Consider the following 18,228-nt stretch of genomic DNA (forward strand, 5'->3'; position numbering starts at 1 on the left):
ACAAAAAACTTTTATTTACAAATACAGTACAATACAATGGTGAAACATTTCAAGTTAACAGCAAATCAAAACATCAACACACAATAATACATACTGTACAGTACTGTATGATTATTTATTTATAATACAGTATACAGCTCTGTACTGTATACAGTATGCAGTATACAGTATACTGTACTATATTTGGGCCTTGTCTTTGGGGGTTTATTCATGCAATTATTAGGGTGACCTGCCGTTGGAAATACTGACACAGTACAATCCTACAGCTACACCACCCACCCCCTCCCTTAGAGTTTTTAATCCCTCCCTGGCCAAGCATCAATCGTCTGGCTAATCCAATCCAAGCCATTGTTTTGTTAATCTGGCCCTGGGCTGGCTACGGTAAAAAGATTCAGCAGGAGGCCAGCCAGAGTACTGTATCATCCCACCATCCACCTTCCTTAGAGGGAGGCCTGCCTGCTTTGGAAAAATCCCCTCTCGAATTTGAAATGTAAATCTGATGTGCATCCGTTTGCTTACAGTAACTGTTCTGTTCAGAACAGCCACTGCTTCTAAATTACTGAAAATATACAGGATAAATATACAGTAATGTGAAATAATCGTACAATATACAGTAATGTGAAATAATAGTACAGTAGTTCATTGAGAGAGGAGAGGTTTTGTGTACATCATTACTGCTGTTTATATACTGTACATTTGACTGCACAAGCAGATTTGATGAACACAAGGCCCCCCCTCCCCCTTGGGCACCCTTTTTCCTGGAACGACAAGAAAACAAAAACTCTGTTCAGTTACTGTACTGTACTGTATGTGCGTACTGTATTATGGTAGAACTACTGTACAGTAGGTGGCTGGTGCAGCTTTCTCTGGAAAGAAAAAAATGGAGCAGTTAGTAGGCAGTTACTGTAGTACTGTCAAACTAGTCTACTGTACTGTATACTGGAACTACTGTATACTCTGACTATTGGGAAAGAAAAAAACTGTGCCATACTTACCTGTATCATACTGTACTTACTGTACAATACTACAGCACTGTACTACTTTCCTGATGCTTGCCCATTGCGCGCGATGACAATGGGCAACACAGTGGCAATATGGTCTATATATTTATTGCATCGTTCCACGGTGAGTACATCGTTCCAAAAACTCATTATGGCTGTATACAACTCGTCCTTCTTGGAGGGTTTCGCCACTTTACGGATGTGGTCCTTCAGCTGATGCCAGACCATTTCGATCGGATTGAAGTCTGGCGATCTGTGATTGGAAAGAAAGGACAATTAGTTTAAGAGATACAGTACACAGTAAAAACAGTGGGGAACATATAAATGGGACACGGTCTACTGCACTTACTCCGCTGGCGTCTTCACCCAGTTGATGCCGCGCTCAAGGATATGCGCCGTCGACGCGGTGTGCTTGGGATCATTGTCCTGGTAAAAGCGATGACCATTGGGAAAGTCTTGTGTGATGTATCGCACTATCACGGGCACAATGTTGTCTTGGAAGAAATCTTTATTCATGATTCCTATAGCAAGAAAAGAAAAGTGCTCAATAGTACAGTACAGTGCATACGGTAAGGCAACACTAGTCAAGTATAGTGCATTAGGCGGCATTATATTTGAGAAATTGTACCTTCAAAGACGACAATGCATCCCGGTCCACGCCTAGAGATGGCACCCCACACATGCAGCTTCACAGGGTGTTTTGGCCGTGGCTTCAAAGTTATGCGGCCTTTTTTGTGGAACGCAAATCTTGCAAATCTCTCCAGCGACACAGTAGACTCATCAGTGAAGATGCAATCCTGGAAAGTCTCACCGCTGTCGATCCATGCCTGGGCCTGGAGCACTCTTTTGATTTTGTTTGCGTCCCGTATCATGGGGTACGCTCTGTAATGACAATGAATAAAAAATGTTAGCGTCACAGCGCAGTACAGTTTGCAAAACAACACTTTTACTTTACAGTTCCTCCTGTACTGTCCAGTACTAACCTGACACGTCCATATTTCCATCCAATTCTGCGTCTCATCTTCTTTATGCTGCTCTCGGATACAGTCAGATTGTGGTTTTCCTGAAGAGTGTTTTTAACCCTTAATGCGCTCCTCTCATCATTCTCCTCACTTATTCTGTCCACCAGAAGAGTAGTCTCCCTACAATGCAAAGAAATTATATTGTGTTATTAATATGCAGCAATATAAAATGTATACTGTATACTGTACATGTAATGTTGTAATATACAGTAAATATAAATATACAAAAAATGTATACTGCTGTACTATAAATATAAATAGACAAAATATACAGTATACAGTACTGTTGTAATATATATATATTATATAAATATACTGTTGTTATATCATAATAAATACACATCATATACTGTATATTCCGTTGTAAGATGAATTGCAATATACCAAAAGTGTATACTGCTGCACAAAAAATATAAATTGACCACACATACAGTACACTACAGTATATACTGTTGTAATATAATAAATATACTATATAAATACGATATACTGTTGTTATATCATAATAAATACACATCATATACTGTATATTCCGTTGTAAGATGAATTGCAATATACCAAAAGTGTATACTGCTGCACAAAAAATATAAATTGACCACACATACAGTACACTACAGTATATACTGTTGTAATATAATAAATATACTATATAAATACGGTATACTGTAGATGTACACTACAGTTTTCTATATTTTTTTTGGTTAAGTTTTATAAATACAGTATACTTACGCATTTGTTATCTTTGGTGCCTTTTTGCGGTCTCTGTTTTTTCCTTGTGCATGATAGCACACGGTGCTTGATGGCACAACGAGGCCAGAAGCAGTTAACCAGCACTGGATATCTGCAATTCGTTTTCCGCTCGTGTACATCTCCTTCATTCTCATGCTGAGATCCTTTGAAATCTTCTTAACAGGCATTGCTGCGAGTACTGTAGAAATAAATACAAACACAAGAATGTGTATTCGATGTTTAGTCGATGTGTATTCAATGTGCAGTGAATCCACAAAATGGATGGTGTATTTATATGTTAATGACTCACATTACAGACCACCCACTTTCAACACCTGTACCTGGCCACCATGCAAAAAAGGTTGTACACGTTGCATAGCCCACCACTTGCTGATCTTTATCTGAGCCATTGTCCAGATACTGCATTGTGCCTCCCGCTTACATGGAGCATCCCCGGTTCTATGGACGAAAGAACCATCTCACCTCTGCTGTGCCTGCCACACTGAAAAAGAGAAAGGCAGTTACCGTTTCCAAGCCAAAGGCAAAGCGACAGGCTAAGGCCAACAAAGAAAACCTTCTGCTGACCCCAAAGGCTAAGGCTTTTAAAACACGTCAGCCTTATTATGTGAAGAAGAAATACGGTACTGTGCTCGGTACGCAAGACGAATGGCAGCCAACTCACCGAATCCGCAGACCACTTCCCATAAGCTTCGACGACTCTGCTGTAGCTGTCCCAGAAATCTTCAGCCCGGCTTCTCCACCCCCATCTTCTCCGGTTCCATCTGAAGATGCTGCTGCCTCTGAAATCCACGGGTCACTGTCTCCTTTGCTCTTGGACGACTCTGCTTCTCTCCCGGAAATCCAGCGGTCACCTTCTCCATCCCTCTTCGACGACGCTGCAGCTTCTCCTGTACCGGGCATCCCCAGGTCACCTCTTCCACTCTCCATCGATGCCGCTTCTCTCCAGAGAACACCCATCTCATCCTCCGTTGCACCCATCCCCCCAGATCTCCAGATGCCATGCACAAGCAGCTCGTTAGACCGGATCCTGAATGGGCTAAGTGTGGATCTCCCCGGGAATTCTAGTGTGCTGGCAAAGCTAGATCTGCTTCTGGAGTCGGTGCTACATATGGAGCAACGGATGCTACAAATGGAGCAACGGCTGGATCAACGGATGCTACATATGGAGCAACGGATGGATCAACGGATGGACAAGATAGAGGCAGACATAGCGGGCATACATTATTTGCTCGGTGTTAATGCCCCTGTTTCCCCGACGCTGGAGCAGGGGGGTGACATGGATGTGATGCATGGTACCTTCGACCCCCTTCCATCACCAAGCACACCCCCTCCACCAGAAGATGCAGTGTACTATGCTATTGAGGAGGACATGACAACCCCATCAAGACCACGCCAGGAGACAACCCGGCGACCACTACCGGAGGAAAGCTTCCTCCCAGACACCCTACCATTGCCCATCGCCTCAAGTACACCCGCTCCCAAAAGACCTCCTACACCCGCTCGCATACAAACAGAGCCCGACATCTCCCTGTGCGATCTGACACCGGCGCTGAGGGAGAAGTATAGGGTGAGGAGTGCTGGTATACCACACAAGTATGCCTTGATCATATTTAAACACCATGTTCCCTACACATTGTACTGCGAGTGGGTGTTCAAAGTGAACTATGATGGGAATCGCCAAAAAAAGGCCCTTCCTTCTAATTTAAGGAAAAAGATTGTGGAAGAAATGCAGCGCTATTACCCTGTTACAGATCCTGTAATGAGAGGCGTTAGAGACTGCATTAATGGCGTTTTGCGCCATGCAAGGAATCGGCCATGGATGGAAAATGGGGAGGACTTTCAGTGAGACCATACTGTAATATTGTGCTGTACTGTACAGTACATGTTTTACCCTATAGTACCTGCTGTACTTAAACAAAGGATACTGAATGTTGTTGTGTGTTGCACGGTTTTTGTACTGTATTTGTAAATAAAAGTTTTTGGTGGCGACTTCAGCAATAAAAGAACTGCTTAATTTATCTCACACTCAGTACTACAAACTGCTTTTTGCTGCCAGACTGCAAACCCGCAAGACCAGCAACATTGTAACAAAAGAGCAATGAGCGCGCAATTGGCGTGGGAACTTCTGTTCTAAGGCCCCTAGAAATAATATTCTTTATTTTATTTATAAACTCACATTTATAAACCCCGTCACCCACCCCCGCTAAACACAATAAAAAATAATCACACACAGCATCCCCGCAATAAATAAATAAATAAATAAATAAATACAAATAAATACATTTGAAATACATTTTTATTGATAGTGTAGATGTGCAGGGGGTCTCTGGAGCTGAATCGCGTTGGTTTTAGGTCTGGGGACCCCGTGCCCCCCGAGATACAGGCCCCTTTAGGGGGTGCCGGTACCCCTCTGCGTTAAAAGCCCCGATCATGTGATCGCGGCCTGTTAAACCAAGCAGAGCAGAGGGATACCGGCACCCCCTAAAGGGGCCTGTATCTCGGGGGGCACGGGGTCCCCAGACCTGAAACCTGTGCGCTTCAGCTCTGGAGACCCCCTGCACATCTACACTGTGAATAAAACACACACATCATTAAAGAATCATTCTTTAGCTTAGCGGCTATGCGCTATGGTAAAGAAGCAGCATTTCTGTATTTTTAATAATATTGTACAGTGAGCAGGGGGTTCCCTGAGACAGAAATCTAATCTCAGGGGACCCCCTGCTCCTGCACAATATTATTAAAAGTTCAGAAATGATGCTTCATTAGCATAGCGTATAGCCGCTAAGGTAATGAAGGGGTTAAGGCATAATAACCAATAAATACATTCAATACACTACCCACTACCCATGGCAACCTCCGCTACTGTACAGTAAAACAGAGAAAAAAATTAACACTTTCAAAGTAATGTCCCCTAACCCCTTAATCACCATAGCGGTTATTAACCGCAACAGTCATGAAGGGGTTAACCCACCCTCACCCACCACTTGGGACGCCTACTGTACATACCCTCCCACTCTAACCCCCCACACCGTGAGGCCTAACCACCCTCAACCCTCACCCACTAACTACCCACAAGGGAGGCCTACCCACATACCGTTGGGGAACATCCCCCCCCCACCCCCCACCCCCCACCCCCCACCCCCAGTCCCCGCAATCAAAACAATGCACAGCCCCACAATAAACAGCATTCTATTTATTAAATACATTACCCACCCCCTGTGCCCCCCCCCCATAAATACAAGATTTATTCTTTTACATTCAGGGTCCATAACGCAGCCCCACGCTAGTCCCCGGTGGGCTGGCAGGGCACCTGGACAGACCTACAGTTTACCAGCAGCATTCCACAGGTTCTGGAGGCCTGCTGGTGGATCCTGCCAGCACCATGGCGCCCAGGTGGTCTCCTTGGGTCACCGTGAGCCACAATTGGGTCCCCACGGTAGGCCCAAGGATGTCTGGGAGCCCCGGGTCAAACCCACAGGTGTCTGCGGGGCCTCGGGTGGTTCCCATGGGGGTCTGGGGAACTCACGGGTGCTCACTACGGGTCCGCGGTGCCCCCACAGAAGTGGGACCACACATCATCATCCCCGCACCTACGGGTCGGAGGTGCCCCCACAGAAGTGGGACCACACATCGTCATGCCCGCAGACTACGGGTCCGCGGTGCCCCCACAGAAGTGGGACCACACATCATCATCCCCGCATGTGTCACCCGTGGAACCACCAGCCTGATACCCTTTAGGATACCCGAGGATTCCCGCGGGTGGTCTCCAGAGGTCCCACGCAAAACCACGGAAGTAACCCTGAATGTAAAAAAAATAAACCTGGCCTATACATTCAATACATACACCCTCCCCCCCAACACCTACAGTACAATAATGTGCAAAATAACTATTATCCAGATATGGATATTAGATTAATTGCCCATTATTAAAAACATTAACTAGCATATACAAATAAATAAAGTACTACTGACCTCATCAATACGAAGTGTCCGACGCCAGCGCCTTCCTTCTCTTGCCCACACAAAACATAGCCAAAACAAAGCCAATACATTGCAATTACATTCAGATATCAATTAACCCCTTAAACACCTTATCGGATAATAACCGCAAAGGTAATTAAGGGGTTAAGCCACACAGGCACGATACCCACCCTTCACCCATGAATTTGTACTGTGGCTTCATCATGCAACTATATATATATACTGTATATATATATACAGAGAGACAGAGAGAAAGAGAGAGAGAGAGAGAGATATACAGTATATATATATATATATATATAGTCAGATAAGGCAGTTGGCACTCCAATAGGTGCTGTTAAGCCACAGGTGCACGTCCCATATAGAGAATGTAGTTATACGTTACCGTTCCAAGGATTGGTAAACAAGAGACAGCACTCAATGTTGAAGATCAAAGTGTATTAGTGAAAGCAAAAATACATCCAGAAACCCAACGTTTCGGTCCTACAGAATGGGACCTTCCTCAGGGGGATATCCCCCTGAGGAAGGTCCCATTCTGTAGGACCGAAACGTTGGGTTTCTGGATGTATTTTTGCTTTCACTAATACACTTTGATCTTCAACATTGAGTGCTGTCTCTTGTTTACCAATCCTTGGAACGGTAACGTATAACTATATATATATATATATATATATATATACTGTAAATATATATATATATATATATACACACACGTTATATACAGTACACACCCATGATAAACCAATATACAGTACAAATAAATGTAGAAGGGTTATCAAAAGCATACTGCCCTACAACCAAACACGTCTCCATACAGACACTACATTAAAATCAATTTCCTTTAAAAATCCTAACTGATCTCACAATCTACTGTACTGTATATGATCACAAACCAATGAAAAAAGTCACATTCCAAAATGCATAAAATCTATGCACCATACTGTATACATTCTGCAAATTAATCAACGTAAACAAAAATCAATTAGCAATCATTATTTACATCCCTAAACATTTCACACTCAATCATGAACAATGAAACCATTAACAGATTCACGCCTAGAGCAGAACAATTAAGCCTTTGAAAAAATATAAGTACCGACAAAAATACAACCTTTACAGTACAACCAAGGCTATCTATCCCTGACCTTCCTCAAACACACAATACAATACCAAGGAATAATACATCTATCTAATTTTAAAATACTTTAAACTCACAAAATAATTAAAAACACATCTAATCCAGCTTTTAAAACATCATCATTTCTTACCCTGAATGTATACTGTACAGTATATCTCTCTAGACATATATATTGTACATACATACATACATACAGTGGCAAGAAATGATATACCACAAAAAAAAAAATACACATGTTAAAAAACCTTTTGAAAAAATTAACAAGTTAAATAAAATACATTTCTTTACTGTAGTTCACTTACCATTACTTGCCCCCACCGACTCCCGTTGCGCAGCTTACTCACGAACCAATCCACGATCAGGAACCCATAAAATAATAAACCATTCAAAATAATAAACATTAAACTAAAAATCCAAACCAATCCACGGGTCTTCTACTTGTAATACATCTTCATCTGTATTCTTCTTTCTTCTATCTCCTTCCGGGCGGGGCAGGGCGTGGTCTTCTTTCCATCATCGGCCACGCCCTTGTCTTTTTTCTTCTCCGGAGGTCCTTCCTCCGCGGCGTCTGGCTGCAAAATGAGACGACATAGGCTTTTAAAGGCCTATGACGTCACATTTTTCGTCATGGTTCCCACGGTCCTGATTGGACCGTGAAAACCATGTGTTTTGGCCGATAAAAAAAAAATGATGACGTCACTTAAAGGGAATGAAAGCACAGCCAATCAGAATGGCTTTGCTTCAATTGCCTTTAAGATGACGTCATGAAAAGGCACATGGCCGTGCACACATGGTACTAGAGCCAATCAGAGCGTGGGAACTTTATCCCTACTCTGATTGGCTCTGGTATACCATGTGTCAGGGGCTTGGGGGAGAAAGGATGTGACGTCAATGAAAACCTGTCACGTGGTACGGTAGCCAATCAGAGCGTGGGAACTTTATCCTTATTGACGTCACATCCTTTCTCCCCCAAGCCCCTGACACATGGTATACCAGAGCCAATCAGAGTAGGGATAAAGTTCCCACGCTCTGATTGGCTCTAGTACCATGTGTGCACGGCCATGTGCCTTTTCATGACGTCATCTTAAAGGCAATTGAAGCAAAGCCATTCTGATTGGCTGTGCTTTCATTCCCTTTAAGTGACATCATCATTTTTTTTTTATCGGCCAAAACACATGGTTTTCACGGTCCAATCAGGACCGTGGGAACCATGACGAAAAATGTGACGTCATAGGCCTTTAAAAGCCTATGTCGTCTCATTTTGCAGCCAGACGCCGCGGAGGAAGGACCTCCGGAGAAGAAAAAAGACAAGGGCGTGGCCGATGATGGAAAGAAGACCACGCCCTGCCCCGCCCGGAAGGAGATAGAAGAAAGAAGAATACAGATGAAGATGTATTACAAGTAGAAGACCCGTGGATTGGTTTGGATTTTTAGTTTAATGTTTATTATTTTGAATGGTTTATTATTTTATGGGTTCCTGATCGTGGATTGGTTCGTGAGTAAGCTGCGCAACGGGAGTCGGTGGGGGCAAGTAATGGTAAGTGAACTACAGTAAAGAAATGTATTTTATTTAACTTGTTAATTTTTTCAAAAGGTTTTTTAACATGTGTATTTTTTTTTTTTGTGGTATATCATTTCTTGCCACTGTATGTATGTATGTATGTACAATATATATGTCTAGAGAGATATACTGTACAGTATACATTCAGGGTAAGAAATGATGATGTTTTAAAAGCTGGTTTAGATGTGTTTTTAATTATTTTGTGAGTTTAAAGTATTTTAAAATTAGATAGATGTATTTTTCCTTGGTATTGTATTGTGTGTTTGAGGAAGGTCAGGGATAGATAGCCTTGGTTGTACTGTAAAGGTTGTATTTTTGTCAGTACTTATATTTTTTCAAAGGCTTAATTGTTCTGCTCTAGGCGTGAATCTGTTAATGGTTTCATTGTTCATGATTGAGTATGAAATGTTTAGGGATGTAAATAATGATTGCTAATTGAGTTTTGTTTACTTGGTTGATAAATTTGCAGAATGTATATGGTGCATACTGTAGATATTTAGGCATCATTTATATTGGAATGTAAGTTGTTTAAATGGCTTTTCAGAGGTTTAGTGATGATTTACAGTAGATTGAGAGATCAGTTATGAATATTAAAGGAAATTGATTTTAATTTAGTGTGTATGTACTGTATGGAGAAGTGTTTGGTTGTAGGACAGTGCTTTTGATAACCCTTCTACATTTATTTGTACTGTATATTGGTTTATCATGGGTGTGTATATAACGTGTGTGTATATATATATATATATATATATATATATATATATATATATATATATATACTGTATATATATATCTCTCTCTCTTTCTCTCTGTCTCTCTGTATATATATATATACAGTATATATATATAGTTGCATGATGAAGCCACAGTACAAATTCATGGGTGAAGGGTGGGTATCGTGCCTGTGTGGCTTAACCCCTTAATTACCTTTGCGGTTATTATCCGATAAGGTGTTTAAGGGGTTAATTGATATCTGAATGTACTTGCAATGTATTGCCTTGGTTTTGGCTATGTATTGTGTGGGCAAGAGAAGGAAGGCGCTGGCATCGGACACTTCGTATTGATGAGGTCAGTAGTACTTTATTTATTTGTATATGCTAGTTAATGTTTTTAATAATGGGCAATTAATCTATTATCCATATCTGGATAATAGTTATTTTGCACATTATTGTACTGTAGGTGTTGGGGGGGAGGGTGTATGTATTGAATGTATAGGCCAGGTTTATTTTTTTTACATTCAGGGTTTGATTCCGTGGTTTTGCGTGGTGCCTATGGAGACCACCTGTGGGTATCTTCGGGTATCCTAAAGGGTAGCAGGCTGGTGGTTCCACGGGTGACACATGCGGGGATGACGATGTGTGGTCCCACTTCTGTGGGGGCACCTCCGACCCGTAGTCTGCGGGCATGACGATGTGTGGTCCCACTTCTGTGGGGGCACCTCCGATCCGTAGGTGCGGGGATGATGATGTGTGGTCCCACTTCTGTGGGGGCACCGCGGACCCGTAGTGAGCACCCGTGAGTTCCCCAGACCCCCATGGGAACCACCCGAGGCCCCGCAGACACCTGTGGGTTTGACCCGGGGCTCCCATACATCCTTGGGCCTACCGTGGGGACCCAATTGTGGCTCACGGTGACCCAAGGAGACCACCTGGGCGCCATGGTGCTGGCAGGATCCACCAGCAGGCCTCCAGAACCTGTAGAATGCTGCTGGTAAACTGTAGGTCTGTCCAGGTGCCCTGCCAGCCCACCGGGGACTAGCGTGGGGCTGCGTTATGGACCCTGAATGTAAAAGAATAAATCTTGTATTTATGGGGGGGGCACAGGGGGTGGGTAATGTATTTAATAAATATAATGCTGTTTATTGTGGGTCATTGTACTGTTTTTATTGTGGGTACTGGGGTGGGGGTGGGGTGTTTCCCCAACGGTATGTGGGTAGGCCTCCCTTGTGGGTACTGACTGGGTGGTTAGGCCTCACGGGTGGGGGGGGGTTAGTGTGGGAGGGTATGTAGGCATCCCGAGTGGTGGGTGAGGGTGGGTTAACCCCTTCATGACTGTAGCGGTTAATAACCGCTATGGTGATTAAGGGGTTAGGGGACATTACTTTGTATGTTTTAATTTTTGTGTCTGTTTTGCAGAAGCGGAGGGGCCATGGCCAGGATGGGGGGGGGTAACGGTATGTGGGTAGGGGGTGAGGGTGGTTAGCAATGCAGGGAGGGAGATTTACTGGTAACAGAAACATCTCTCTCTCTTCAATGTAATCTGTTTAAAGCCCCCTCCCCCCTAATGTGTGTTTCTGTAAAATCTCTCTCCCTTCAATGTAATCTGTTTAAAGCCCCCTCCCCCCTAATGTGTGTTTCTGTAAAATCTCTCTCCTTTCAATGTAATCTGTTTAACAGAAACATTAGGGGGGAGGGGGCTAAAGGCCTTTACATCTCTCTCCCTTCAATGTAAACTGTTTAACAGAAACATTAGGGGGAGGGGGCTTTAAACAATGCTGTGTATAATGTATAAGGTTTTTTACAATTAGATAGATGTAATCCTTGGTATTGTAAGGGTTAGATTTGGTTTTAAATTGTGTTTTCTGGTTGGTACTTACAGTATATATTGATTTTTGTATACTTGATTGGTTAAAATAGTTGAATTGTTTGGAAGTGTTTGTATTTACTGGTAGAGTAGCTTGCAATTACGTATATTGTTAACATTCATTTGCAGAATGTATATGGTGCATAGATTTTATGCATCATTTATACAATGTAAATGCAATGTACTGTGTGGATTGGAATGTTATGTTTTATATTGTAAAATAAGTTAGGATTATTAAATGGATTATTATTATTGTCTGTATAGAGAAGCGTTATCTGTAGGACAGTATGATTTTGATAACCATTCTACATGTATTTGTACTATTGGTTCATCATGTGTGTATATATACTGAATATATATATATATATATATATATATATATATATATATATATATATATATATATATATATATATACAGTGTATATATATACAAAGTATATACTGTATATGTATAGGGATTGTTATTATATATATACTGTATATATATCCAGTATATATATACAGTATATATTTATTTCTCTTCATGTATTTATTTATTTATTTTGATTTATTTATTAATTGTGGGGCTGCTGTGTGTGTGTATTTTTTTTATTGTAGGTAGCGGGAGGGTGGGTGAATGGGGTATTAGCCCCAACGGTGCTTGTTTAGGGCTTGCGGGGGGTAGCGGGAGGGCTTAACCCCTTCATGACCGTAGCGGTATTAACTGCTACGGTCGTGAAGGGGTTAAGTGCACCCGCAACCCCCCCGCAAGTCCTAAACTCCCACCAAGGGCCAAATACCCCCCCTCACCCATCCCCACCCACTACACACAATAAAGCGGGCACGGTGGGTTAACCCCTTCATTGCCTTAGCGGCTATCCGCTATGGTAATGACGCAGCATTTCTGTATTTTTAATAATATTGAGCAGGAGCAGGGGGGGTCCCTGAGCATTAATTTCTGGCTCAGGGAACCCCCTGCTCACTGTACAATATTATTAAAATACAGAAATGATGCTTCTTTACCATAGTGCATAGCCGCTAAGGTAAAGAACGAGTGTTTATTTATACTGTATATTGTATGTGTTTTATTGATACTGTACATGTGCAGGGGGTCTCCAGAGCAGAAGCGCACAGGTTTCAGGTCTGGGGACCCCGTGCCCCCCGAGATACAGGCCCCTTTAGGGGGTGCCGGTATCCCTCTGCTCTACTTGGTTTACAGGCCGCGGTCACGTGATCGGACCTTTAAACCAAGCAGAGGGATACCGGCACCCCCTAAAGGGGCCTGTATCTCGGGGGGCACGGGGTCCCCAGACCTAAAACCAACGCGGTTCAGCTCCGGAGACCCCCTGCACATCTACACTATCAATAAAAATGTATTTCAAATAACTTTTAATGTGCGGATGTTTGCGCAGAGAGAGAGCAGCAGATCTCTCTCTGCTGCAAACACATCTCGCCCCCGCCGCCCATACAGTAGTATCATTTATGTATGTGCATATACAGTACTGTACAGTATGTTAGGGCTTACAGGGGTTGTTGTTATACAGTATATATATATATATATACAGTATATATACTGCATTACAATTCATTATAGGGGACGGCTTCACAGAGAACAGCTCGCAAGCGCCACCATGTGTATTTAGACGGCATTGCAGTATTTCAGCAAGCCGGAATAAAAAGCTTAAATTCCTGCCGGAAAATAACGCAATGCACTCTGGCAGAAAACTATCAGAAACCTGAATACACCCGAGTATACCCGAATTCGCGGGACTAGCCGTGCTCGAATAAAGTGTGTCGCCAGTGTACACATATATACAGTGTTCGACAATCCTATACATTTGCACGCCCAGGGCGAGTGGATTTAACCTCTGGGCGAGCAAATATTGGCCCAAGCAGCACACGTGTTTGTTTTTTTAAATTTCCCAGCTCGCGCTGAAATTTTCCCTGGTCGCGCTGAAAAAAAACCCAAAAAACTCCCCCTACCTGACAGCTGATTGGCGCGCTCTCCCAGGTTTTGTGGGTGTGCGGCCAGGCTCTATATGAGCCCGCCCCCAACGAGCAGCCATTCTTTCTGCCTGGTGATCTGTTGGAGAGTAAGTACTCTCCAATCTCTCCTTGCTGCGGCCCCTCTGCTCCTTCCCTGCCTCCTGCAAGACAACCTGTGCGATCCCCCTGGTCCCCACATGGCTCCCTACTCACCCCCGTGGCCCTTTGCTCTTGTCCTCTGCCGCCAGTACGCGCCTTTGCGTTAGCTCTCCCCTCCTCCTGTCCCCTTCCCCTCCTCCTGTCCCCTTCCCCTCCTCCTGTCCCCTTTCCCTCCTCCTGTCTCCTTCCCCTCCTCCTGCCCTCTTCCCCTCCTCCTGTCCCCTTCCCCTCCCCTCCTCCTGTCCCTCGATCCACCGATCGCTGCTCGGGGCGGGAGGTCCCCACTGCTGCAGCCCGATTGGCGTATGTGGGGGGGCCCTCACCACGTGCCTCCCACCCACCCTGCCGCCTCCCCAAAGCTTACACTACGCCCGCCAGCTATCTTCATGACGGCGCAGCCGCCGCATGAGGTGGGGGGGGGGATATGCCGGTCTGCCCGCCCGCCCACTAGCTTCATGCCTCCGCGGGGTGGGGGGAAGATGCAGCCTGCAAACCTGCTTGGCCGCGCACTGCGGGACATGCCGGCGAGGGGAGCAGGGCAGTGGCGGCCACGGTGGGGCTGACTGTCCTCTGGGGCGCACGCTGGGGGACATCTCGTGTGTGTGTGTGTGTATGGGAGAATGTGTGTGTGTGTGTGTGTGTGTGTGTGTGTGTGTGCGTGCGTGCGTGCGTGCGTGCGTGCGTGTGTGTGTGCGTGCGTGTGTGTGTGTGTATGGGAGAATGTGTGTGTGGGAGTATGTGTGACACCAGAGGTACCCCCCCAGTCGGTCACCCCTGCCCCAGTCAGTCAGTCACCCCTGCCCCAGTCAGTCAGTCACCCCTGCCCCAGTCATTCAGTCACCCCTGCCCCAGTCAGTCAGTCACCCCTGGCCCAGTCAGTCAGTCACCCCTGCCCCAGTCATTCAGTCACCCCTGCCCCAGTCAGTCAGTCACCCCTGGCCCAGTCAGTCAGTCACCCCTGCCCCAGTCAGTCACCCCTGCCCCAGTCAGTCACCCCTGCCCCAGTCAGTCACCCCTGCCCCAGTCAGTCACCCCTGCCCCAGTCAGTCAGTCAATCACCCCTGCCCCAGTCAGTCAGTCACCCCTGCCCCAGTCAGTCAGTCACCCACCCAGTCAGTCAGTCACCCACCCAGTCAGCCACCCACCCCAGTCAGTCAGTCACCCACCCAGTCAGTCACCCAGTCAGTCAGTCACCCACCCCAGTCAGTCAGTCACCCACCCAGTCAGTCAGTCAGTCACCCAGTCAGTCAGTCACCCACCCAGTCAGTCAGTCAGTCAGTCACCCACCCAGTCAGTCAGTCAGTCACTCACCCAGTCAGTCACCCACCCAGTCAGTCACCCACCCAGTCAGTCAGTTACCCACCCAGTCAGTCAGTCAGTCACCCACCCAGTCAGTCAGTCACCCACCCAGTCAGTCAAACCCAGTCAGTCAGTCACCCACCCAGTCAGTCAGTCAGTCACCCAGCCAGTCAGTCAGTCACCCACCCAGTCAGTCACCCAGCAAGTCAGTCACCCAGCCAGTCAGTCACCCAGCTAGTCAGTCACCCAGCCACCCACCCTCTCTCTCTCTGTGTATCACCCACCCTCTGTGTGTGTGTGTGTGTGTGTCACCCACCATTTCTCCCCTCTCTGTCTCCCCCCTCTCTGTCTCCCTCCTCTGTGTCTCTCCCTCTCCCCCACACTCTCTCTCCCCCACACTCTCTCTCTCCCCCACACTCTCTCTCCCCCACACTCTCTCTCTCTCCCCCACACACTCTCTCTCTCTCCCCCACACTCTCTCTCTCTCCCCCACATTCTCTCTCTCTCCCCCACACACTCTCTCTCTGTCCCACTCTCTCTCTCTGTCACCCACACTCTCTCACATTCTGGATCTGGATCTGTTATTACCCTATGTATATTAACTGCCCTATACTACACCGAAATAACCTATACTGCTTTCTTCCAGATCTGACTCAAGCTTCACACGGAAGACATCGGAACCCCCCCTGACCCAGAAGACAGGTAGGGAACACCTCCCCTCCAATGTATAACATTGCGGGACTGAGGGTACCTGGACATTGAGGGACTGCAGATCAGGTAAGATCCCAGGCGGGATTGCTGCTTTAGATATTGTGAAGCGGGGACATCCAGACACTGGTTAAGGGGTTCAGGAAACTAGTCATTCACACCTGGCTTTTATTTCTAGATCCGACATTCCAGATCCATGTCTCTAAATCTTGTTATTCCCTTGAGACCTGCTGGAACAATGGGAGTGTAGATCAGGCATTATGTAATTTTAAAGTATTTTAATGTGTATTTGTTAATGTAATGCATTAGATTGTACTGCAGGGGGTTGATGCCCTTCTGGGGTATAAATAGAGATCATTTAGAATAGCTCCACATTCCTTTGAGAAAGTGACGTCACCACGTCATGAAACGCGTTAGGGTGGAAGGAGCTTCGAGGAGCCGTAGGCAGGGGAGTCCCAAGAGACGCAGGCAGCGCACACAGTGTGGCATCAGCAAGATCAGCGCCGAAACACACAACAGGCAGTGGTGGGAGCTCGTGTATTGGAGCCTGCTGCTGAGAGGGGGTGAAATCGCCCTGTCTAGGCTGCAGTGCTAAGGGGACTCCCGTGCAAGTTGCGGACGGCATCCTAATATCGATTTTAAACCACATCTAGCATGTGAGTGTCTGTTTGGCTGTTGTAGCCGTGTTTTAATAAATTGTTGTGCAATCTACACCATCTTTGCTGTACTCTCTCCACATTGGGGCCAATCGTGATTTGGGTATCCGAGAGCACCAAGGGCACAGGAGATTGAGGAACTACACGTGGGATTTGTGGCATCAGCGGAGAAGAAGGGGATAAAGCACAGATCCTCTCAACCACATCTAACAAGAGAATTCTTGTAAGTAGGCATAGTGTATTGTTTTTAAGAGACATTGCTAGTCCTGGTGTACTGCGCAATGGTGTGCTTTTTTTTAACCCTTTTTTAGGGGGAAAATCAAGAATTGGGCCAGTCAAGAGAATCTCCATTTTCCAACCTAAAGGACTTGGACTATCTAGGTGGGTTCCTCAAGGACTGTGTATCACATGGACTGAGTGTCTATTGAGCGCCAGGTATCCTTTTTCCTTATCAAGTGTTTTCCTGTAACCGTGCAAAGGAAAAATGGTTTTAAAACCCAGCCCCAAGCAGCATAGCAGGCGGCTTTTGAATAACTTTCGCTAGGAAGTTCCTAGCACAGTGAGATTTGCTGTGAGCACTGTTTGGGTAAAATCAAGAAATATCATATCGCACAATTTTTATAGAGTTATATAAAAATTGATGAATTAAAGTTCCCCTATTTTAATTGTGTTAACATGTTAGGCATATTGGGATTTTCATCTAACATGCCAGAGACAGCGGAAACCCATAATTTCTAAGTATGGTCATTTAGAAATGTATGGCAAGAAATGCCTGCAAGGGAATGGCGCATATTCAGCCCTGACCTTCTAAGACACCTGCTGGTGTGCTGCCATGATGTCTGAAAAAGTCCAGAGTTGAAAGGCTCCGACCTACTAAGGTGTGAAGTGGGGAGATGTAACTCAAGTATCCCCATCTTAGTAAATATCAAGGCAAATGGGTCAGATGTCCGGCCAGCTCAGACAAAATGTCGCTAGGTAAGGGGGCCAGGTATGGTATGCTAAGCGGCAAAGGTGTGAGGTTTGCGCATGCGTTTAGCAAACTAAGAAGCCCCTTTGCCAGGTTTAGCAAAGTATTGGCAACTCCGGGATAGGTGGGGAATATTATTCCCACGGAGTAGATTGGCTGCACGGGTTAAGTATAGGACTGTTTTGTGTATAAGAAACCCTGCAGCCCATCGGGAACCAGATTCACCAAGTAACAAGTAACTTCGTAACAAGATTTACGATTTCATAAGAACTAAGGTTTCCAGATCCAATATCACAGCGACAGAAAGACGGAAGCAGCTCTGGCGGAGTAACAGCGGTTGTGAGAGGCGCCACTGACCAAAGACTGTTTTCAGCTCTATTTGCGCACAACTCCCGCTCCTGGGAAATTGTGCTTAGAGACTTTATTTCCAAAGATT

At 45.2% G+C, this 18,228-nt stretch overlaps 1 protein-coding gene across 3 annotated transcripts in view; it reads right to left on the reverse strand.

Moving 5' to 3' along the window:
- The window catches only part of CATSPERE (catsper channel auxiliary subunit epsilon), an 891,786-nt gene that overhangs the window by 663,929 nt on the left and 209,629 nt on the right, over nt 1–18,228 (reverse strand). The gene's annotated exons all lie outside the window — the stretch shown is intronic.

Source organism: Ascaphus truei, chromosome 4, assembly GCF_040206685.1.
Source record: "Ascaphus truei isolate aAscTru1 chromosome 4, aAscTru1.hap1, whole genome shotgun sequence".
NCBI classification, from domain to species: domain Eukaryota; kingdom Metazoa; phylum Chordata; class Amphibia; order Anura; family Ascaphidae; genus Ascaphus; species Ascaphus truei.